Genomic DNA, 23,858 nt, shown 5'->3' with positions numbered 1-23,858 from the left:
TTGCTTTTATGTTAAAGAGCTCAACTTTATTCTTAATGTCATAATACAGATCCGCCTAGCATTGCGAATGACTCTAATATGATAAATTGTATTAACAAATGTTCTAGAATGAACTCTGCTTGGTTAGGATGTACTGATGACCCACAGCAAAGCTTGCCCAGGTAAAGCTCAGCCCAGTGAGAACCGCACTCACCAGTCTGTGAGGTCAGCGCCAACAACAGACCTGCAGGGCCTCCCTCTGTGCTCTACCCTATGATTTTCCTTTTATAACAAAAAACACTTAGCACAACATAAAAAAAAAAAAAAAGACAGCAAAAAGGGATGAAAAAGCCCGACTCCACCAAAAATGTCAACCAAGTGAGAACCAATAACGAAACCTGGGTACCCAACTGAGAATAAGCAGCTGAGAAATTCAGCGCAAAGACAGCAGAGTTCAGACCCCATGCTGACTTACCGTGTTGGCACGGACTTGACAGGCTGTGAGCAGCGAGGCACAAGGAGTGCTCTGGTCTTCTTTGGTGGCTCCTGGTCAAAGACCGGGGTCTGCAGTGAGGATCAGTGCAGGGGGTCTGGATGGGAGGTCCATGAGAACTGTGAAAACAAGTTCCCCCAAGTGAGGGCAAGAAGGGGCTATTCATTCAGAGCTTTCTACAGCAAGGGGGCCAGCCACCATCACTTGTGTTTGGCAGAAACTTCAAGGCAGGCAGAGAAGTGGGAAAGCACTTCTCATGGAAGCAGGATGCCTCCAGGTGAGCCCTGACTGGAGGCTGCTGCCACGGAGACACTGCAGGTGGGCTGGACGGAGGTGGAGCATCCTAGGCGATTGGTTAGGGGTGCATATTTGGTTTTGTCTGATTGGTCCTAAGTTGGAAGAAAGGGTAAAAATTAGGGAAGCTGTCAGTTATTAATCATATTCTAGCCATTTTAGACCAATTGTCACATGGCTATGCTTGGCCTCCTGGACTGGTTGCTGCAGGCTGGGGTCAGAGTTTTATTTTTATATATAGCCTGGCCATTGTCCGTTTGCATATTTAGTCTCTCATTAAGAGAGAAATAAACATTAGGTCAGTAAGACGTCTTTCTTAATCTCTTGGGTGTCCTGGCCTCTGAATTCTGAGATCCCTAATTTCCTATCTCCATAATCTTGGCGGGGTCACTTATTCTCTGTAAGCCCCAGATCTGAAAAAAGACAGGTTTCGTCTAGAAAACAGTTCCCAGCCTCATGTTGCAAGTGTATAAATGGATGGGAGAAATGGTTCTGGGGGAGGCACACTTGGGCAGCGATTCAGAACTGCACAGAAGCCACAGGCTGCGTTACCTGTGCGGCAAACTCGAGTGAGTGATGTGACGTGCAGCTCAGGTAAACGCTACCTGGCGGGTATCTCGCTACGAGGGGGAAAATGGTTGAAAACCACCAGCCCGGTTAATCTGTCAGGTTCATTCCACTCCAATTGTAATAAGGACCAATTCCCAGCTATAAACTCCCCAACTTTCAGTCTGTGCATGACTGTCACTGGCATTTATAAGAGTGGGAGCAAAAGTAAACAAGGTCCTAATGCCTCCTTGGGGTCAACTGGCAGGTACGTGTTGATCAGAGGCCAAGATCAAACAGTGGTATTGACTGAGCCATTAAGTTCCTCCTGGTTTTCCAGTCTCACTAACTGTCATCCTCTTCTCCTTTCAGGTGCTTAATTGCTCTTATGGAGGCACTGCCTTTGCTAAAAATGAAATTACTATTAATGTCTATTTCTGAAGACAATGTGAGGTAAAATGCCACATACTGCCCTCTTCAGATTACTGAAGTAACAGGCCACCTTCAGTCATTTTGAGAAGTTTTGCCTAAAATTGTGATGAATTTTCTTTTTTTAAAATCTTGCTTACTTAGGTGTATATGCACAACGTTAGCTACTGACCTACTCAGTAAATATTTATCGTTCCTAGTAGATACCAGGCAATGACCTGGGTCCTGGGAAACTATCAACAAATGAAAACAGGTAAGCCCTAGCCCTCGCTGGAGCTTGTGTTCTGATGCCATAAACTGGACTTAAATAGCGGATGTTCCTAAGGTGATGAGTACTGGGAAGTAAGCTAAGGGCTACGAGAGCATCGGGCAGGAAGGGACGCGTTCATCTAGCTCCTGAGCTACAGAGACATTTACTTGAGTGAAGTCTTGAAGGATGAGTAGAAATGACAACCAGACGTCATACACCCAAAAGAAAATGTGCAAAATCGTAGAGGTTGACTCTGGATCAACACGCTGAGAATAACTTGCTAATGAATAGTCTCTATTCTCCAGATCAGTGGGGATCATTGAGGTTTTAGTTTTCTGTTTTTGAAGCAGAAAAAGAATGACACAGCTGGATCTCATTTTCCATAGACCATTTGGGTGACTGTGCAGAAGGTGGATGGAAGGAGGAAGAGGCCAGTACGTGTCAGATGTAACCATCAAGAGGCTGGTGAGGCCCTACGCTAGAACACGGGCAGCGGTGGTGAAAAGAACGGATGGATTAAGGAGACTTTCCCAAAGGGCAACTGGCAAGTCTTGCTGAATGGCTTGTTCTAGAGGATGAAGGAACGCAGGAGAATCTAAATGAGATGTCCTTAAGTTTTCCGTTGTACCAGACACAGTGGAGTGAGAGAAGCAACTGAAACAGGAATCACAGAAGAAATGGGAAGTTTCTTCTCTTTCTTTCTTTTTTTGAAAGAGAATGAGGCTTGAATTTTAGCATTCTGTTAGATTTGTAGGTGTCTATTGAACATCAGAAACACAGACAAACATCTCGAGACCAGTATTCGGGAGTTATCACCACCTAAGTGCTGGTTGAAGCCTTGGGAGATGATGACCTTTTTGAGTGTTTACATCTACAATGACAAAAGAAGACTGGAGATCGACTCTAAGAGAAAACTGACTCTAGTAACTAAGAGGCAAGTCAAGGTAAGCCTGTGAAAGGACATGATCAACTCGTCCAATGTCCCCAAGGAAACCTGAACCCAGCTTTCAGGGTTAAGCCGGGAGTCAGCCAATGGTGACCTAAGGGAACATGGCTTCAGTGGACACAGCCACTTGAAAGCAAATGGGGATTTCACAACAGGGGTGATAATCATACATGTATTTTAAAAAGGGATCACAAACATTATGTACCCTGGGTACAGGAGTGATGATTAGGAAGTATCACTCTGATGCAGAGAATAAAATGGATGGGATTAGAGACTTCATGCTCTAATTCAAGCAGCTATCCTGCTCATGCCTCTGTTACATACGGCGACAGATGCTCCGTCCATTGGGAAATAAGAAGACAAGAGAGAAGGTGGCAGAATAAAGGTCCATGATATATAATTCAGCGAGGAGGTCCCGGTTACTTTAAAGACAATATATTCTAACATATAGAGAGCACCCCACCACCCCTATCCAAGTCCCTTCTGAAAACCTACCAGACACACCCAAAGATACAACTTTACCAAAATGCCTGGGTCCTGAACAAGCGTACAAGAAGGAAACACAGGCAGAAGAAGAGACATCGCTATTCCTCGGTGGCTCTGTCTAAATTGTTTTCTGATACGGCTGATGAACAACTCATAGGAAGAAACCATTTTGGACATAATTATTCAAACTCACTACATTGCTTTATTCTCCAAACTGCACATTAAAAAAAAATTACAAAAACAGTAAGAACAGTATTTGTGTATAGCATTTTTTATACAATTGATTTTTTAAACGCAGTATCTTATTCAACTGCCCAATAATCTTATGGACCAGAGGATGTTATTATCATAATTATTAAAATGTGAAAAACAAGCCTCAGGACAGGGTAATGAATTTAACTTCAGGCTGTCTCGAGGAAAAGGCAGAGCCAGGATTTAACTGAATCCAGGTAATCTGATCCCTACGCTCTTTCCTCAGTATTAACTTGCTTGTTCAACAGGTGATGCCTGGACCCACAGAGATTTCCTTTAATCCCTTTAAGAGAAGCAAATTGCTCCTTTAACTGGGCTACTCCCCCTGTAATTTGACAGATCACAGTTGGGGAAGACCATACCATTTCGTATGGGGTTGGTGTTTACAATTTCAATCGGACAAGAAGCTTTTACTATTTCAAATTCTGACATATGTAATAAAAATGTATACAATAAAAGAAAGTTGCATTTTGAGTGGTAGAGAAGGTTTCCTCTGAAATTTCATCCAAGCGACTGTGTCCTACAAGGAACTAAGGTAATCAAGCTTTAAAAAGTTGAATACTACTCAGCCATAAAAACCGACAACATAACGCCATTTGCAGCAACATGGATGCTCCTGGAGAATGTCATTCTAAGTGAAGTAAGCCAGAAAGAGAAAGAAAAATACCATATGAGATCGCTCATATGTGGAATCTTGGAAAAAACAAACAAACAAACAAAGAATAAATACAGAACAGAAATAGACTCATAGACATAGAATACAGACTTGTGGTTGCCAAGGGGGTGGGGGGGTGGGAAGAGACAGCCTGGGATTTCAAAATTGTAGAATAGATAAACAAGATTATACTGTATAGCACAGGGAAATATATACAAGATCTTATGGTAGCTCACAGAGAAAAAAATGTGACAATGAATATATATATATGTTCATGTATAACTGAAAAATCGTGCTCTACACTGGAATTTGACCCAACATTGTAAAATGATTATAAAACAATAAAAAATGTTAAAAAAAAAAAAGACACATTCAAAAAAAAAGTTGTTTGGCCCCTGGTGAAACATATGAAAGGAACACGTGAATGACTTTAAGAGTCTTCTGACCTTTCAGCAACATGCCAAGGCAATGGGGTGATGATGACTTATTTAAATCCTGCAGAAAAGTCTTAAATAATTAGTTGAGGGTCAAAGAGAAGCATTAACTAATGGAAGAATATCTAAAATATCTGCAGGTTATATGTACAAAATCAAGTCATTGCATGCTTCCTCATCACATATTTATGAGATTTTTTTTCAGGAATATTTTGATGAGACTTTAGGTTCTTAATTTTCACACAGACCTAGAATATAATACTTGGGATCCACTGTATGCTGGAGTGTTTGAAATGGAGGATGAAGGAGGCATGATCTTCTGGAAGAGGCAGGATGATTGAAGAGAAAGGTTAGGAGGCCAAAATGAGAAGAAGTGATGTACACAACCTATAAAACCAAGGCAGAGGGTGTGTGTCAAATAGCCCACTGTCATGGAAAGTTCCTGGTGGCTTTTCTTTTAAGCGGCGGGAACTCAAGTCGGGTGATTTTATATTCATTCATCTGAACCACATTCAGCTGCCAATGCCGATACCCGGTCCTGAAGGCCTGAGGCATACTCATGCAAATTTCTGGACTAATCCGATTTCTGTAAAGCTGCTGTCTTCTTTACAACTTGGGCTGTGCTCTTCGACAATATTTGGAAACTTATCTGTTTACTACATATGCACCTTGTTCCTGGGGCACTCTCACCGTACATGGAAGGGGACCTCTTTAGAGTCTCGGGCCACCTTCCCCGTGTAGAAAAGTAACTGAGGTACTTGATGGTGGCGATGCTGCTTTTCTTGCTGGATGACATCTAACTGCTAGTCCCACAGGATGGGACAAGGCGATTCTAAACTTCAGCCAGAATGAAGCAACTCTGGAAGCCCAATCGTAATCACTGACTGACATGGTGGCCAAGGGCAAGTCAGAGACAGAGGATTTCTGTCACCCACAGACCCGAGACCACGTTACCTGAATAAATGACACGCTAAGCCATGCTCGGCCATTATACTTCCTGCTGAGAGTTGTGACAAATCATAGACTTCAAAATGCCATCATGGGGGAAAAATGAGTTCCTTAGGAAAGAACAGTATTTGTCTTCCTCAAGTATAACTCATCATTAAGAACGAATGTCTGGAAAAGAAAACAGTTCTTCAATTGACATTGTAGCTTTGCCCCTTTTATTAACGTCAGAATTCTGTAAAGGAAAATCTGCGTGTCCTCACTAGTTCTCTTGATCCCTTGCTAATCTGTAATTAGGGAAGTAGCAATTTGTGTAAGAGATTTTTTAGATGCATAATGCAAACAGGAGAAAATCATGCCTCTTGAAAAATAATATCTTAAAAATTTTTAATACATTTTTAAGCTATGCTGTCTAAGAATATTTTATATATACATTATATGTATTTACACATATATCTCAAATATATATGTTAAGTATATATATTAATATTTATATATACATTTTTAAAAGGTCCTTAGTAGACATGAGTAAAAGAAGATACAAAAAGCCATTGCTACTTAAAGCTTTATATTCTACATAGATGTTGATTATCAAGGATGTATTAAATAATAACTGAACTTATCATTATTTAAGAAGATATATTGCAGCCTGTGTTTTTCCAACCAAAATAAAATAAAGCAAAGTAGAAACAGACTAAAGTACAGTCAATCTATTTCAAACTCTAAAATGGAATGCTTGTCTGCTTTACAACAGACACTGACTTGGATCCTTTCTCCATTCTAAGCCAAAAATCACCTTGCATCTCTCAAATGAAGGACATGCTTTTTAATGTTGCCTTTTTTTTTTAATGGCACTAATTTGCTTCATTAACAGTAAGATCAGGTAAAAATTAACATCCAGAATAGTTAGATGAGCCTTTAGAGGAGTTTTTTTTTTTTTTTAACCTGGAACAATCAATTTCATTTTACATACATTATCTCATCGGTCTCTAACGTTGCTCAAGGATGGTGTTATCTACATTTTACAGATAAGTCTACCCTCCTCCTCCAAAAAAAAACCTCGAGTCCATCTGAAGATTCGACTAACTGTTGATGTGTGAGTCTATCATGTGTTAATCACTCAAGCAAAATTTGAGTTTTGCACTCCCTAAATTCTGGAAGAATTTAACTAATTAAAAATTTTTAATTCCTAAATTCTGTATTATTCTGCCTGAGATAGCATGGCCCGTTCATCAGTTTTCTTTTTTTTGTTCTAATTTTACTGTCCTCAAGGTGCTACATGTCAATAGCCTCAGTTATTGTTTACCTAAGAATAAAACTCAAGCTAATGTTGGTCTTTTGGCTAGGCACAGAGGGCTCCACTGCTGACTAGGAAGTATGGTTGATGGATAAAACATCTAGACTTTTTTTCCATTTGTTGGAAAAGCTAATCTTCAGATAGATTTCTCAGCGAAGGTAACAGCTTGCCTTGACAACTCGCTGAGCACAGTATCATCACTTCACACAAAATACATGGCAGGCATTAATTTTCAGTGTCAGATCAATTCATTGACCACAACTATCGAGAGCACAAAGAGACTGGACAATTAATTCCTTTTTGACATGAAATTACTATATAATGGAACTGCAACCTTCACTCTTTCTCCAACCAACTGTCTGATACTCTGCTTTCAGAGGTCACGGAAAGCCCGGTGCAGAAAACCTTTGACCAAAACTCTTGTCATATTTCTAGACTCGTTTGCTGATTGACTCATAGCAAATCATTGCTTTCTTTTTAAATGCTTCCCCCATCCTTCTAAAAGTGCTACTTCCAAAGTAGAAATACTAGACAGGCATGAATTTAATTCTACTCTTCCTCACCCCTCCCCTGTAATTGGGTTGATCACATTTTTATTTACATGAGTATGTCTGCATTATTTGTGCATAAACTGATATACATATATATTTTTTTAATTTGTCTTTTGCTGGTTCCTATCAGAGGTAGTCTCTTGAGTCCTGGGGTCTTGTATCCTAAAGTTTACCTTGAGTGTGAATTTGACACCTGATCATTCAGAAGATTTCAACTTTAAGATACCACGTTGTTTTTTCAGAGTCAGATAAGACTATTAAATGGCCTTTCCCACACCACACCCCTCTATATATCTAGCTTAATGCCTGCCATGTAGTGGGCATTCAGTGAGTACTTGTTAAGCTAATGAATTAGTTCCTTTTAAAGACATTGTGGTAACGTCTCATTTACATGAATTGATCCACCAAGTGGAGAGCAGATTGTATCTGTCAATGTTAGTCATGTTCACTTCCAGTTAACAAAGGTGCTTTTATGTATTCCTGGGAACACTGAAGCAAAGGGCGACATTCCATTCTGCAGAAACTAAGGGGCGCTAAGGCGAAAGGGAGCTTGGCATAGGGATTGAGGGTGTGGACTCCAGCACTGAAACACCTGGGTTTGAGACCTGACTTTGCTCTGGGACCTTGGACAAATCATTTAAATTCTTTGTTTAATGGAAGTGTTAATAGTAGCAACTCCATAGGCTTAAAGGGAGAGCATTAGATGATTTAAAGCAATTAAAACAGTTCCCGACACGAAGCAAGTTTGTGAATCAGGAAAGGTAGAGTATCTCTATCATTGGTCTCCAAAAATGTCACTTCCTCACTTAGTTTTCTTTTCTTGTCTTTTTTTTTTTTCAATTGTTCTTCTTCCCTTTCTCAGCTCATTAAGCTTGAATCCAAGTATCAAAATAAATCAAAATACTTATAAGTATATTTGCCCTCCTAGCTGATATTTAAAAGTAAATGACAAAGCAACCTAAATGTCCATTGACAGATGACTGGATAAGGAAGCTGTGGTATGTTTATACAATGGAATACAACTCAGCCGTAACAAAGAATAAAATTAAGTCATTGGCAGCAACATGGATGGAACTTGAGATTGTCACACTATGTGAAGTAAGCCAGAAGGTGAAAGAAAAATACTGTATGACATCACTTATATGTGGAATCTAAAGAAAGAACACAAATGAACTTACTTACAAAACAGAGACAGGCTCACAGACATAGAAAACAAAGTTACGGGATAAATTGGGAGTTCAAGATTTGCAGATACTACTATACGTAAAATAGATAAACAACAAAGTCCTACTGTAGAGCACAGGAAACTGTATTCAATACCTTGCAATAGCCTATAATGAAAAAGAATATGAAAAGGAATATATATATATGTATGACTGAATCACTATGTTGTAAACCAGAAAGAAATACAGACTTGTAAATCAGCTGTACTTCAATTTTTAAAAAAAGCAAATGACAATCAGTTTCCCGCTATTACAGATTCTTCTGGAAAATCCCTTAGGACGCTCTGCACTGAGTACTGACTTCATGACCTTGCAGGATGCCCAGACCCAGGAGTGCTCAGATGTCTGCAGGCAGTTCTGAGTCTCTCCTGTCACACTTGCCCTGAGAACAGCAAGAGCCCCTGCGTTCACATGGTGAGACAGACGCCGTGCTGAGTGCTCTGTGCGCTGATATCCCCACACACCCTGACCAGGACAGAGCAGTGTCGCCCAACAGGATGCAGTATAATCATGCAGCTCTGGAACACCCAACCACTCTGCCTGTAGCAAAATGTCTGAGGACATTAAGGGGCTAGTGGGTAAACTAGATTCAAACAGCCCACATTAGGTTGCTGACAATTCCAGGCTGTACCCAGTTTCCCACTGGTTTCATGACTTCTGATGTACGCCCCTCAGTAGAGCTTTTTGACCCTTGGTGTCCCAGGAATTCTGTCCCTTCAAATTTCAACTTCCTTAGACTTAGATCCAACCATCCCTTCTGAACTCACCTTCAGCTTCAGCTCTTTGATTGATGTATCAACAAACCTTGGTCTAAGTCCATCAGCCACTGACCAAGACCCCTGTCCTAGAAACGGGTGACACCGCTCAGGGAACATGATAAGGGAAATTACTGATCCACATAGAAAGCATTTAGATTAGAATTCAGATTCAGAATATTTAACCCAAACTGGGTTTTTTAACCTGGACAGGTCTCCTAAAAATTTATTTATTGTCCCTCTGGCCACAGTCCAAAAATTTCACCATTTAAGATTTAATTCCTTAAAGTCTTAAAAGTGCTCTATTTTTTAATCTAAAAGACTCTGAGTTTCTAGAAAAGCAGCTCCCTCAGACCATCTGCATAGATCACCAGACACATAAATGTGAGACTCTAGGACTTTATTGTATTTAATCTTATGATCTTATCTATTATATTTAATCTGCAAATTAAATCTGCAGGCCGCACTCACAACAATCTCAAGATGAAGAAACTAAGGTTCAGAGAAGACCACATAGCTTTCGGGTACCCAGGAAGCAGATATGACTGATCCTAAGGCCATCCCCATTGTATTTCCACATTATCTGCTCAACTTTGGTTAACATAAATTTACTGATTTTAATTTAAAAGTTTGTTTTTGCCCAAATAACCTTTTATACTTACTGTTTTATCTCTCCACCTAGTTGTTTTGATTCTGTACAGACGTCGACCCTGTTCACCAGTTAATTTCAAAGGCTTTTAAATGTCAGGAGTTGAGCTGAGATTTTGTGACTCTCCAGTCTCTGAACAGGTCATTAGTCTAAAGCACTCTTTAGGCCAACCCATCAGCCCCTCGTGACTCCATATGCCAGTTAAACAGATGCCCACCCTTGATAATATCTACTTAAAACCCACAGAGTAAATCTTATAAGTAGCTCTGCAGATTTGGCTATTGAAAGACTAATGGGTCCATATAAAATAATCTTCTTCCAACTTCTGGGTTTAGGAAAGCCCTAAAAACAAATTAACTTTAATATTTTTCCAAGGTTTGTTAACCTTGCTCGCTCAACAGCTGCTCTGCTTTGATAATGAAAGAGAAACGAAGCCATAATGGCCCTAAGGTTGCCAGAATTGGGGGGGGTGAACAAGCTTTCTGCACTCTTCAGAATATTCTGTCCCTGTGAAGTATGATTGTCAGATTCCAGCCGTCTCAGGACATCTACCTCTCAGCAGTGATGAATGCCACAGACAGACAGCAAATAGGACTGCAGTGAAATTTAATGTTCACTTTAGATGCTCCCGTTCTTATTAGAAAAGGTCACTCATTGTCCCACTCAGATGATTAATGCAGACTCTTGCATCTTTATGGGATATTTCTGCAATCTGTGCTAAGTGACCGTTTGTTCCTCATTTTAGACCCCACTAGTGCTTAATATTCAACATGAATTTAGACGGATGGAAAAATGCCACTTTACAGGTTTCTGTAGATTGCCTTTTTTTTTTCAAGCTGAAATATGGGGTCCAAAGAAAGCACGAAGTCCATTTTCATCAAATTTCCCATAGCAGTTTCCCTTAAATGTATGCTTAGCATAATTACTATAATAAACAAGCCCCTTTTCGGTGGTACTTGCAAAATGCAAACCAGGACTATTTTCTTTCAGAAGCTGATTAGTTAAATTCTGCCAGACCAGTGGTAGTGGCAACAATCCGTTCTCATTTTTTTATATTAGAAAAAGCAAAATTTCTTAAAACAAATCCTGTTTATTTTACCCGCTACTGAGTTAGAACATGGACACACAATACTACTTGTGGTATTTTTTGAGGTCAGTTTTGTCATTTTCTGGGGTCAAAGAGAATGGGGATTTTAGGGTTTTTTTTTTTTCGTCTACCTATTCAAAGAATTCTTAAGGACAAAATTTTCAGCATCAACCACACAAATTTAAGTTTCCGGCATTTCATCAACCACCGGCATTTCAGTTTCTCTTGTTTTTGCTATCCTTGCCTTTTTTTTCGGTCTGATTTCTTATTTCCCAAACTGGGAAATCCTGGAAGTACTAAATGGTTAAAGCCCATTTGTATACAAATTTAACTCACATGACATTCACTTGGCTGTGCTAATTCATTACCAGGCTTATACTGTTGCCCTGGAAAATTTCTGTGGAACCCTGGACGTTGGATGGAGAGAGAGTATTTTCCAGATGGAGTTGACCTAGAAGAATTGCCCCACCACTCACATGGCTTTTTCTCTGTGGCATTTTCCTTCCTCGGCCTCCTAATGGGTTTGCTGTTGAACTGCTGCATGGCTTCTTGATGTCAGTTACATTTCATAACACTACCAAGTTCAATATTTGTAGGCCAAATTGTTTTCGTTCTGTCGCTAATGTTGGTCACAAAGAACCGATCAAATTGTCAACAGTCAATGTGAAAGAATCAATTATATAGATCTGGCAGAGTGCAGGTGGAAATGCAGATAGTAAAATAAGATTTTCTTTTCTTTCTACAAGCCAGTCCTGTTTGCCAAAGGGTTAAATCAGTTCACTTTCAGTGTCATTGCCGGAAGTTGTAACTGGTCATGCGGATGAGCCAAAATCTGGTGAGAAGATAAAAATAATGGGTAATAGTGAGCCCTTATTGTGATTTCGTCCTTTTGTTTAAAACACACAAATAAGACAGGTCCAGCTCAAGATGGCAGAGTAGGAAAATCCTGGGCTCACCTCCTCCCAAACCAAAAGTGCAACCACATACAGAACAACTGTCTCTAAGGACAAATGAAGAGTGGCAGAACAGAGTTTTTAATAAGTAAGACATACAGAAAGGACCACACCAAGACAGTAGGAGGGACAGAGATGTGGTCAAATCAGAACCCACACCGCCAGTGTGGCAGCCCACAAAGGGGACGGATGTCATCACCACAGGCCCCCCCGTGAGGAGCAAGGGTACCAAGCCCACTTTGGGGTCCTCAGCCCAGGGCATCAGCACTGGGAAGATGAGCTCCCGTAACATCAGACTTTGAAAACCAGTGGGGCTTGCGTCCAGGAGAACCAGAGGGCTGTGGGAACTAAGACATGGCTCTCGAAGGGCTCACTCCTGCTTACTCGCTCTGAGGCCCAGCACACAGGCAGTAGCTTGAAAAGCAACTGGGTCCTATGAGAAAGAGCTTCATTGACTAATTTTGAAGCACAGGCTGGAGGGGCAGGGATCTAGTACAACTTTCTCTGGGGGCAGAAGTGCTGGTGGGCGTCTTTAAAAAAATGATGGCTGGGTGCTGGAGGGTGCCATTTCTGTCATTATCCATCAAACTAGCTGACACCATGCACCCTTCCCTGGCATTCAACCTGAGAACCAGCCCTGCTCAACACGCCGACCATTGCTGGCCCCTTCAAAGAGGCTTCCACTCTGCTCCTCCTGGAAGGAGGCCTCAGCCAGCACTAGCATCCCCACCAAAGCAGCTGTCACTCTGGGGGCCAGTATCACACACCAGCACGCCCCTGCTAGGCTGGGACCAGCTCCGCACACCAGTGCACCCACAGCAATGGTAGCCCCATCACAGCAGGAGGGCACACAAGGGCTACTCCTGGAGCACCAGGCTCCTGTGACTCAGAGGACTGCACCACTGGGCCCCAAAGGACATCATTTCCTTAAGGCCACTCTTTCAAGACCAAGAAACATAATTTATACACCTAATAAAGAGAAGCAAACAGAGAGAGTTAGGCAAAATGAGGCAACAAAGGAGTATCTTCCAAATGAAAGAAAAAGACAAAACTTCAGAAAAATAACAAAATGAAGTGAAGATAAGTAATTTACAAGACAAAGAGTTCAAAGAAATAGTCACAAAGATGTTCACAGAACTCTGGAGAAGAATGAATGAACTCAGTGAGAACCTCAACAAAGAGGAAGTATGAAAAAGAACCAATCAGAACTGAAGCATACAATAACTGAAATGAAAAATACACTAGAAGGAATCAATAGCAGATTAGAGGATGCAGAGGACAAATCAGTGATCTGGAGGACAGGATAGCGGAAATTACTCAAGTGGAACATCAAAAAGAAAAAAAAATCTAACAAGGATAGTTTAAGAGACTTCTGGAATAACATCAAGAATACTATCATTAGAATTATAGGGGTCCCAGAAAGACAAAAGAGAGAAAGGGACAGAAAATCCATTGGAAGAAATAATGGCTGAAAACTTCTCTAACCTGGTGAAGGAAACAGACATCCACCTCAAGGAAACACAGAGAATCTCAAGCAAAATGAATCAAAACAGACCCATGCCAAGACATATTGTAATTAAAATGCTGAACGTTAAAGAGAGAATCTTAAAAGCAGCAAGAGAAAAACAACTAGTTACATACAAGGGAACTCCCATAAGACTATGAGCTGATTTTTCAGTAGAAACTTTACAGGCCAGAAGGCACTGGCATGATATATTCAAGGTATTGAAAGGAAAAGACCTTAAAACCAAGAACACTCTCCCTGGCAAGGTTACCATTCAGAATTGAAGACCACATAAAAGTTTCCCAGATAAGCAAGAGCTAAAAGAGTTCTAAACTTGTCTTATGAGAAATATTACAGGGACTTCTTTAAATGGAAATGAAAAGGCCATAACTAGAAACAAGAAAATTATGAAAGAAAAAAAAAACTCACAGGTAAAGGTAAACTAAGAGTTGGTTCTTTGAAAAGATAAACACAATGGATAAACCTTTAGCACGATTTATCAAGAAAAAAGAGAGGATGGGTCCAAATAAATAAAATCAGAAATGAAGAGTAGTTACAACCAACACCACAAAAATTCAGAGGTTCATAAGAGATTACTGTGAACAGTTATACGGCAACAAACGGATAATCTGAAGAAATGGATAAATTCCTAGAAACACACACTCTTCCAAGACTGAATCAGGAAGAAACTGAAAATCTGACCAGATTGATCACTCGTAATGAAATCAATTCAGTAATTGAAAAACTTCCAACAAACAAAGTCAGGACCAGACAGTTTCACAAGTGAAATCTACCACACATTTAAAAAAGAGTTAACACCTATTCTTCTCAAACTATTGCAAAAAATTGAAGAGAAAGGAATGCTTCCAAACTCATTTCATGAGGCCAACATTACCCTGATATCAAAATCAGATGAAAGACACTAAAAAAAAAAAAGAAAAGAAAATGACAGGCCAATATCCCTGATGAACACAGATGCAAAAATCCTCAACAAAATATTAGCAAACTGAATTCAGCAATACATTAAAAGGACCACATACCATAACCAAGTGGGATTTTTTCCAGGGATGCAAGAATGGTTGCAAATGAATCTGCAAATGAATCAATGAGATAGGCCACATTAACAAAACAAAGATTAAAAAACGTATGATCACCTTAATAGATGCATAAAAAGATTCTGACAAAATTCAACATTTATGATTAAAACTTTAATCAAAGTGAGTATAGAGGAAACACCCCTCAACATAATAAAGGCGATATTTAACAAACCCACAGCTACCATAGAATGCAATGGTGAAAAGCTGAAAGCTTTTCCTCTAAGATCAGGAACAAGACCAGGATGCCCACTCTTGCCACTTTTATTCAACATAGTATTGGAACCTGTAGCCACAGCAATTAGGCAAGAGAAAGAAATAAAAGGCTTCCAGACTAAAAAGGAAGAAATAAAACTCACTATTTGCAGATGACATGATACTATATATAGAAGACCCTAAAGACTCCACAAAAAAATTATTTTAAAAAAATTAATAAATGCAGTAAAGTTTCAGAATACAAAATCAATATACAGAAATCTGTTGCATTTCTATCTCTATGTTAATAATGAACTATCAGAAAGAGAAGTTAAGAAAACAATCCCATTTACAAGTCCATCAAAAAGAATAAAATACCTAGGAATAAATTTAACCAAAAAGGTGAAATACCTCTACTTTGAAAACTATAAGCCATTGATGAAAGAAATTGAAGATGACACAAATAAATGGAAATATATACTGTGCACATGGAATGTTAAAATGTCCATACTAGCCCAAGCAATCTACAGAGTCAGTGCAATGCTTATCAAAATACCAAGAGCATTTCTCACAGAACTAGAAAAAAAAAAAAAAGAATCCTAAAACCTGTATGGAATCACAAAAAGACTCAAATAGCTAAAGTGATCTTAAGAAAGAGGAACAAAGCTGGAGGTTTCATGCTCCCTGATTTCCAACTATATTACAAAGCTATAGTAATTAAAGCTGTATGGTACTGGCACAAAAACAGACACTAGATCAATGGAATAGAATAGAAAGCCCAGAAATAAACCCACACTTTCATGGTCAATTACCTATGAAAAAGGGAGGCAAACATATACACTGGGGAAAAGGCAGCTTGTTCAATAAATGGTGCTGAGAAAACTTGACAGCTACATGCAAAATAATCAAACTGGACCATTTTCTCACACTGTCTATAAAAATAAACTCAAAATGGTAAAGACTTAAACACCAGACCTAAAACCATAAACTAGAAGAAAACATAGGCAGTATGCTCTCTGACATCAGTCTTAGCAATATTGTTTTCAATGTTTCCTCAGGCAAGGGCAACAAAAGCAAAAGTAAACAAACAGGACTACATCAAACTAAAGAGCTTTTGCACAGTGAGGGAAACTACCAGCAAACCAAGAAAGCAGCCTACTGAATGAGAGAAGATACTTGCAAACATATCTGATAAGGGGTTAACATCCAAAATATTCAAAGAACTAATTCAGTTCAACATCAAAAACAAACAAACAACCTAATTTAAAAATGGGCAGAGGACCCGAACAGACATTTTGCTGTGGAAGACATACAGATGGCCAAGAGACACAAGAAAAGTTGCACAGCTTTATAAATAAAATAATAGTCACTCTATACTTGTATAATATAGGAGTGAATTGTAAGTTGTGTGGCTATCTTAAGTCTAAAAAATGTATAGAGCTTGATAAACCCCACTCAGATATACTTGGCTCAATTCAAAGGACATTCACGTGCTGGTGGTACTGGCATCTGGGCTTTTTCTATTAAACTTCCAAAAAGATGGGCAGTAACACGCTGGTAACCACGAGTCCCGTGAGCAGGTGAGAGACCAGGTGCAAAACTGGGAAAGTACCCTCACCCCACTAATGATGGACAGGCCAGACCTTCACCTGGGATTTGTATCCATTTGCAACACTATGGTCCCAGAATCCCCGCCCCAGACCACCAGACCCAGCATTCATGGTCATCTGCTCATTTTTGTTGACCTTGTTGGTAGCTTGGTGAAGAGACAGATAGACCGGACCAAGTCAACAGAATAATATTGTATTCGTAAATAGTCTAGCAGAAAGCTGTACTTCTAATTCATGTGTCCTTGGGTAACTCTTATCCAAGTGGGCCCCACTTTGGTTCCACAGAAAAAATGAGGGTAGAGCTCAGAAATTTACCTTTTCAATAAATATCCCTGGCAATTCTTCAAACGTAGGTTTGAAAACCATCAAGTCATTTTTTCTGCTGACTTTATATTTTTAAAAATACCAAATCTATAGAAAATTGAAAAATATATAGTACAATAAATTCCCACATAAAGTATGTGGTTTAGAGTAGATTCACTAGTTGTCACATTTTCTGTCTCTTCTCTCTCTTTAATCAATCACTTTGAGAATAAGCTGCGATCATAATGACACTTCAAATATTTCAGCTTGTATCACCTGAAAACAAAGACATTTTACTTATAACCATATTGTCACATTTGGGACAGTTAACACTGACACAAAATATTATCAAATAACAGTCCTAATATTCCAATTTCCCCAGTTGCCTCAATAATGTCCTTTATAGCTTTTTGGGTTTTTTGGGTCCAAGATCCAGTCAAGAATCCTTCCGTCTTTTTTGTTTCATGTCACTGACGTCTTTGAAGAGTATAGACTGCTTTGAAGAATGTCCTTCAATTTGAATTTGCTTAATTGTTTCCTGATGATTAGACTTAAACAGTTTTATCAAGATAACATGCCCGTTTGTTCATTATTGATAATGCTAGGTTTTATCACTTAGTGGAGTGTCCATCATATTTCTCTATTTTAAAGGTGCTTTTTCTCTTTGTAATTAACAAATAATCTGAGGGTGACACTTTGAAACTAACCACTTATTTTTTTGCATAAGAATTTTCAGTGAGGTTGTCTACTACAATTAATTCAACAATCACGGATCTCTGTTTTCTCTATAGTTATAATAGAAATCAATTAAGTTTTATTGTAATATTTTGCTCAATATTTTCCTTTGTATCTTGAACACAGTATTAGAACAAGTCTAATAAAGCCATCCTTTAATACTAGTTTTTCTACATGCCCAGAATTTAAGATATAAACACTTTTGTCTCCTAAATAATTTCAAGTTTCCAAAAATTAGTGTTTGGCAGGAAATGTTTTCTTATCCATAGTTCTTTAAATTACCTTAATTTCTTAAGTGTGAAAAATGATGGGCCCCTAACATGTTTATCTTTGTATTCTTAGTCCATCTATAAATAAAAGGTTATTTCATTCTGCTTCATAAATCCTACGGATGTTGAACAATTTTATAGGATGACTGATTCATTTTTTTAGTAAATGAAAAGGCAATGCATTTCAAGCTATCTTTTAAGCATTGCCGAAATCCAGCTGTTGCGAAATATGGTCTCCTGTAGATTTGAAACACTGAAGAAATAATGTGACAAGCAGTATCTAGCATTGACTTTGAATGAACCTTGTCCCATCCCTTTAAGTCAAATATTGTTTATGCAGATATTTGACTATTTAATCTTACATGCTCAGATAAGATTTATCTATTCGCCTGTAATGGGTTTGTTTTGTCACAGCAAACTACAAATTTCTCACTTATTTCATTCAACCCTACCTCATCGTATCTCTAAGAAACCTCAACTGTGAATAGAATTCTATTATTTAAAGAATACTAGGATTTATTTTCCACCAAAAACTGTTAGTTTAGAAAGCAACTGATTCTTTCTGTAGGTCATTACCATTTGGTAGTTTTTCCCACCACCATGTTGATCCTCTTAATAAATGACTGGCGGACAACTGGGATACGAATTAGCTCAGTCATTTCCAGCCTTTGGCAACAGGAGGCCAGGGCCACTGCCCTTGGCTCTGTCAGAGCCCTAGGAGAGTACTGACGGGAGGAACCATCACTCAGTGGTGATGAGCATCATCCACTGGTCCCACTTCCACGCCATAAACTACCACTCCTGCACCAAAGTCCCTTCGCATTTTGTCGCCCTGTTTAAGTGGTAGTTGCTGATGAAGTTCAATACGACAAACACTTGTTAATCACTGCCTATAAGCAAAGCAGCGTTAAGCACTGATGGAGGTAATAAATGCAGTCCCTCCCTTCAAGTAAATTGCAAACCGGTAAGAAAACAGGATAATTTTTTTTCAAGTAGCAACATTACATCTCAGTTTATGGCAAATGACAAAAAAAAAGGGAGAAAGAAAGGCATAAAAGCTATGAAATTTTGAAAAGAGAAAGAGAAAATTGTCCATTAAACTGAGAACTAGGAACCACCCCTCCAGGTGTTCTGAGAATATGGGATTTTCTGAGGATACAAGATTATAGAAAGGCTTCTGGGATAAACTATGCTGAAAGCATCCACAGCTTTTAAGCCGCAGAAAACCTGTCACAGTTGGGAAGTTAGCCCTCACTATTTTAGGCAGATTATATTTTTGTAACTTTCCAAATCAAAATGACAAGATTTGCACACGTTCATTCATTTTACCACTCAGTACATTTTATTAAATGGCTGCTGGAAACTGGAGCCCAGGCAGGGACCAGGCGGTGTAACAGTCAACAAGACAAGCAGGCTGGGTGGTGCAGACGTAGAAATGCAGCAATTTCGCTGCCACCGTCTGCATATGCAGGTGAGAGGCGAGGTCAAAGGAGGAACACCTCCTCCATTCTGGAGGTTTCAAAGACAGAGTTGCAGAAAGGGACACTTCTGGACTTAAAGCTCAAGCAGCAGTATTTCAGCGTGGAAAACAACAGAAACCAAAGCCCTACCTGTGCCAAGCACTGTACTCCTATGTCAGCAGACCCTCCACTTAACAGGTATCTGGCTCTAAGGAAAACCGTTTGCCCGCTAGTGAGGACAACAAGTAATCTTCACTTCCCATTATAATATTACTGATCCACAAGAATGCAGCATGCTGCTATCTAGAAGGCATTTTTTAACCCTCAGATTGTTCTAGAGATATTAAATACTTGTGCAAATTAAATCAGCCCTTGGTCAAGTAATGTGCACTGGTGGTGGCCAGCTGGTCAAGTAAGGATTTTATTTTAAATAAAAGAGAGAACAAAATTATTTGTGATCATTAGGATTTTCATGGAATTTGTTTAGGAAATGAAGTACAGTCTACTGGTAGGTGAAAAGATCACAGAGGTCTGCACACTTAGTAAACACAGCGGTGATGACCCGATTTCCAATCTGATTTAGGAACCGCAAAGACAGTCTCGGCTCTGCTCAAGGGGCCGCTGAAGCTCATTTTGGATGATCAGCGAAGTGAGGGAGGTTGAACATTCTCAGCGCAGCAGTTCAGTGAACTCAGCAGTGCCAGAGAGAGCCAAAGAGATTTGTTCGAGTTAAAGAAATGAGTATTTGGAGCTGCTTCTGCAGCCCTCAGGGGAATATTTTTCCGATTTGCTGATATGAACTAAAAAATAAATGCATCACATTTGCCAAGGTCTCTACACAATATACAGTTGAAAGAGGCTCAGTAGATTTCATAAGGGCACATGTGATGCTTGGTGTCTGTGAACTCCTGTGTATCCATCTGAATTGTTCCCTTGCCCAACCCCATGTAAGAAATGGGGGACAGGACGGCATCTCTTCCTGCCTCTCTGGGACCCCTTCTACCAGCAGCTCTTCTGCTCTACTGACTTCTCTGCAGCATTTATCCATTCTCATGTCTCACATTATTTAAATATGAGGGATATTTGGCATGCTTCTCCTGACTTCTCTTGCGTTGCCCCTGACATATCCTCTGCAGTCACCATCTGAACTGCCTTACCGTGTGATGGTTCTCCAGCCCAGCTTCCACCCCCACATTCTGCTCCATCTGCTCAGACAACGGTCACCAATGGCCTCCTCAATGCTAAAGCGGATGGACCCTTCCTGACGCCTTGTTATTGACCTCTTGGCAGCATCTGACTGGTGATCACTCTTTTAGTCCAAATAACCTTCTTTGGCTCCTGAAATGTCCCCAACTCATTTTCTTTCCGAGATCACCAACTATTGCTTCTCTCATTTGCTGGCTCCTTTCCCCACTCTGATAGCCCTTAAACAGTGTGGTCATTCACCTTCTTTCATCAGTCCCTACAAAGCTTCAAATATCTACTTTCACCTGGTGAGCCCCAAATCCACGTTACCGGGATAGGATCATCTCCTGAGTGCTATACTTGTTAAGGCCACCTGCCTGTGCCCCAGCTCCACTGAATGTCACATAAGCTCTTCAAACTCAATACGGCCAAAACCAGCGCTGTCATTTTTCATTCTGGATTCTCTCTGCTACTTATGATTGATCAGACTCACCTTTAGGGAACGTGTTCTGTCCATCACTGAACTTTACGCATGCGTTTTGTTTAAAACCGATCTATTCTACTTACTAAATTCTAAGCTTTCTGGGGAAAAGAGCTCTGCCTTACTCATTTTTGTATCCTCGGCACCTCGCAATGCCATAATCATTTGGGAGCTCTAAACGAACGGATGGAATGAGGTGAGGTCCATGACACAGTTGATTGTTTTGCACTAAAAGGATGCACATCAGAGAATGGTCCCAACACATGGTTGGAGGTGTTCCTGGCAGAACTGCTCAACGAGAGATCTCTTTTATTTCTCCTGGCAGCTCTCACAACACTGCCGTGTGCCCCAGTGTCTCCATCCCAGGCAGGTACAAGAAGGCAATCCCAGGAGAACATGAAAGGAAAGAAAAGTGCCCATCAGGGTACAGCCATGAGGAATGAGTGTGTTTATAAAGGAAACAGACTCATGCTCCAGGGAGAAGGACTAGGTCTTTCTTCTTTTTTTGATATTTAACATTCAGCAGCCCGAAAGCATTCTGTGGTAATGGATAACAGCCTTGAAATATGTGAGAAGATTTTAGCATTAAGCCTTACAAATCACAAAAAAATGTCAAAAGAAATACATTTGGTTGGAAAGATAAAATTGCCGTAGGGTAACAGCAGGACTTCCAGCCTTCACAAGTTGCACACGTACCAGTGTCCAACCGCCCTTGGGTGTTTCTAGCCCATGTTAAAATAAAGAATTCTGCCGAAGATTCTAGGAGGGGGAGAAGGGGCACCTCACCCGGTCTACCGGAGGCAAAGAGAGTCCTGCCTGAGAAAGTGAAACTTGAGCCAAGTTTCAAAAAGTTAACTTTGAAATTGGATGTTGTAAGCAGGAGGAAGAAGCTGTAGTAAGGCACGGGGGAGTAAATACGACATCTCATTTGGGGAACTGAGACAAGTTTGGCAGGACTTAGATTTAATGTGGGTGTATGGGAGGTGGGAGAGAGGAAAGGAACAAAGCAGGAAGCACCCTGGACGTTGTGTTTTGTAGTTTGACATACATGGTAGACAGGAGCCACAGAGGGGTTTCGAATAGGAAAGCGACATGATCAGGTTTCTATTTTAGAAAGACAATTCTGGAGCCAACATACGCGATACACTGGAGAGGAATATGCCTCGAGGCAGGAAGACAAGAAGACCATTGCCATCACTGGGCAAGAAATCAGGTTTAGGGAAAGAAGGCAAAGGAATTGATTCAACAGTAATCCAGGAAGTCGAATCACGTAGGACCTTGTGCACTGTGGAACAAACTAGAAGGCTGCAGGATGATTCCAGGGTTCTGGCTTTAGTTTCATTCAGTCATTCAGAATACAGATTCCCTAGAATTACAGATGAGTAATTTAGAGGATGTGCCCTTAAATTACTCTCATTGTGACACAGGACATCTCATGCTGTGTGACTCAGGGAGTCAGGGTCTCATAAACATGCCATCCCTGGGACAGCTGGGGGAAGGGAGAGAAGAAATAAGCAACTTGCATTCAAATAAAGATATTTTATATGTGAATATTTTTTCCACTGATTTTCAGATATTCAAATCAGGTTTTAAAATGTTTTAGCCTGTGAAAATATGACTTAACTTGAGAATTTTTAATCCTTTCACAAATCTGAGCTGTCTGGCTAGAAGGGAACATATGAGTCGTTTTTCATCTACTGACCACAGTGTTTAGGTCAGTTATTGGCAAAAACAACAAAGTATCATGTAAAAAAATTAAACTAGCGAAAATACATAAGCTATCTTGAAATAGAAAACCTGGTGGCAGAGTATCCTCCATTTCTTTGGCACAAGGAAGCTAGATGTAGCATCTGCAGAGTCTGTTCATACAGCTTTTCCAGAGATGCCTTGTGAAACCAACAATCACACTCACATGAGAGCCTTAGGAGAAGCCAGATTTCACACCTCCACCCTTCAAAGTTCTGACATAGGAAAGATCTGAAGTCATAACATCTTTAAGGGACTTTGGAGAGATATGAGATGCCACTCATGGAATGTCCAATGCCTGCCAAGGGGCTCTGCCCGGGGCGTATTCATGAAAGAAAATGACCAACAGTCATGAAAGTCTTCAGCCCTTTCAACAAAGTATCTCAAGGCAACAATAGAGAGGAAAGACAATCCTCTGATTCTGTAAATAAACAAAGAACTCGCATCCCCAGAGACTCGCCCTTCTTCATAAATGCTTTTCAAATGGAGATCATATTGTCTCCAGGGAAAGGACAACAAAAGAAGAGGCCATGATACCACCCTGCCGCCATATGTCTGCTCCAGGAGAGGATAAAACTCTGAATGAGAGCCATGTGAACCAGGGACGAGAGCCCTCCCTTGGATTTACGACCAACCTGCTCTTCATTTTCACCCAGTTGAGGGCACTCATGTTCTTAATAAAATGCTTTGAAATCCTGACATGAGAAACACACAACATTATCATCGCAAAAATCCATAAAGTTCTCAGTGCTTCACCAGTGATCTCAGCGAAACCACAGAAGGAAAAACCCAATAGGCTCCCCACCTTATTTAAAAACAAGCACAGAAGAACATCTGGACTCAGAGAAAAATGGCCTCTCTTATAAATCGCTTTCCTGGTCGAAACACAGACCTTACCTGCAGTTACCTCAGTGCAACATCGCTCCCTCTGATCCAGCGCCCGAGCTCCTGACAAGGTCAAGCACACTCCATCTCAGCAGGCATCAGCTCGTGACTCCTTTTCAACAGTAACACTTTTGAAATGACTGATGCGGACACCCAGGGGTTCTTAA

The 23,858-nt window shown here is 40.1% G+C and overlaps 1 long non-coding RNA gene across 1 annotated transcript in view; it reads right to left on the bottom strand.

The window, feature by feature from the left end:
* Positions 1 to 404: 404 nt before the first annotated feature.
* The window catches only part of LOC116148832 (uncharacterized), a 177,107-nt gene continuing 153,653 nt past the window's right edge, over positions 405 to 23,858 (bottom strand). The window contains exon 5 of the long non-coding RNA XR_004132431.2: positions 405 to 591. This is a non-coding gene — a long non-coding RNA (uncharacterized LOC116148832). The remainder of the gene's footprint in view (positions 592 to 23,858) is intronic.

The sequence above is a fragment of the Camelus dromedarius genome, chromosome 32 (assembly GCF_036321535.1).
Source record: "Camelus dromedarius isolate mCamDro1 chromosome 32, mCamDro1.pat, whole genome shotgun sequence".
NCBI classification, from domain to species: domain Eukaryota; kingdom Metazoa; phylum Chordata; class Mammalia; order Artiodactyla; family Camelidae; genus Camelus; species Camelus dromedarius.
The sequence above is the reverse complement of the archived record's forward strand: the minus strand, read 5'-3'. Positions and strand labels throughout refer to the sequence as shown.